General features: G+C 45.8%; 1 non-coding gene across 1 annotated transcript; it reads right to left on the bottom strand.

The window, feature by feature from the left end:
- Positions 1–1,206: 1,206 nt before the first annotated feature.
- LOC112630888 lies at positions 1,207–1,310 on the bottom strand. Its single transcript, XR_003121014.1, has one exon. It is a non-coding gene; the product is annotated as a small nucleolar RNA U13 (small nucleolar RNA).
- Positions 1,311–1,785: the final 475 nt, after the last annotated feature.

Raw genomic sequence — 1,785 nt, 5'->3', positions numbered from 1 at the left:
TCCTGGGGAGGAGAATGAGATCATGTCTGAAAAGTGAACAGAACTTCTTAGAGCAAGAAGCTGAATAACTTCAAGGCCTGCAAGTGCCATCATCTGTCTCTAATTTCTAATCCTCATTCAAAGACCAGATTGAGTTGCTCTTTTAAAAGAACTGGTCAGGGTCAGCTCTTCTTTTTTTTTTCCTTTTTTGAGACAGAGTTTTCTTCTGTTACCCAGACTGGAGTTCAGTGGCGCGATCTCAGCTCTCGGCTCACTGCAACCTCTGCCTCCCAGGTTCAAGCTATTCTCCTGCCTCAGTCTCCTGAATAGCTGGGATTACAGGCGCCTGCCACCATGCCCGGCTAATTTTTGTATTTTTAGTACAGATGAGGTTTCACCATGTTGTCCAGTCTGGTCTTGAACTCCTGACGTCAGGTGATCTGCCTGCCTTGGCCTCCCAAAGCGCTGGGATTACAGGCATGAGCCATCATGCTCAGCCCTGAACTGGTCAGCTCTTGAATCAAAGAGCTGAACCCTCTTATTTTCCTCTTCTGAGTTTTCAAATGGTGACAAGAGCCCCTAATGCCATGGCAACGGGAGCTGTGGAAAACCTATCCCAGAAATGCGGGATGGAAGGGACTCCTTTGGAGTTGGCAGCCTCTGAGGGACAAGAGGGTCACCTCCCTGAAGGTCTTTTTCTCCATTTTGATGTTGCCCACTGCAGCTAAGATTTTAAGGAGCAAAAAACATGGGCTCTGGTGTCACGCAGTGCTCAGTGTAAATGCCAGCTTTGATCCTTCCTGGCTTTGTGGTCTCTGAGCCAATATGGCAGGATTGCTGTGTAGATTATGTCAGAGGATGGATACTTGGAAGTGCTTGGCACATATTAGATGCTCAACAAATAGAAATAACTGTGGCCTGTTTTGGGGTTGTTTGTTTGTTTGTTTTATGAGACAGGGTCTAGCTTTGTTGCCCAGGCTGCAGTTCAGTGGCACAAACATAACTCACTATACCCTCAACCTCCTGGGCTCAAGTGATCCTCCCACTACAGGTGTCTGCACCGCACCTGGCTAATTTAATTTTTTTTTTTTTTAGAGACAGGGTCTCACTATATTGCCCAGGCTGGTGTCAAACTCCTGGGCTCAAGTGATCCTCTTGCCACACCCTCCCAAAATGCTGGGATTACAGGCATGAGCTGCTGTCCCTGGCCTTTTTTCTTTTTCTTCCCATCAGATGGGTAATGTGCAGACGTCATATCATAGTTTGAGCGAGGCACATCTCACACAATAGCCTGAAAACCCAATCATCATGCTTATGAACCACAAAAGGATCTGGCCTGTTTTAAGGACTGTTTTTTTTTTTTTTTTTTTTTATCTCTTGCTCTAAGTTCACTCTGGCAGCCTCTGATGATGAGGTTCAAGATAGGAGTGAGAATAAGCATCCATATGTCAGGCTTACTTCGAGCTGGAAAGATTCAGGGAAAACCTGCTGGAAAATTTTCTTGTTTATGTGGCTCTTCTCTTCTCAAGATATGTTGATAACGGAGGGAAGAGAAAATCTGCAGATGGAGAACTGGGAATCAGAATACCTGGACTCCTACAACCCTGACTCCCAGAGAGATCCTGGACCAGTCATTTCCTCTCTGGCTTTGGACTCTGCTCTGTCCTGTGGGTTTAAAAAGTTGAAAAAGCATGTATTAGAGTTTGGACGAGATGATCCTCCTCTGCAAAATATCTGTCTACTTAGCTCTCTGATGACTGCAATTCTAGGCCAGCACCTCCTTCCCTGGAGTCTGGAGTGAAATAG

This window comes from Theropithecus gelada, chromosome 8, assembly GCF_003255815.1.
Source record: "Theropithecus gelada isolate Dixy chromosome 8, Tgel_1.0, whole genome shotgun sequence".
In the NCBI taxonomy this organism is placed as follows: Eukaryota; Metazoa; Chordata; class Mammalia; order Primates; family Cercopithecidae; genus Theropithecus; species Theropithecus gelada.
The sequence above is the reverse complement of the archived record's forward strand: the minus strand, read 5'-3'. Positions and strand labels throughout refer to the sequence as shown.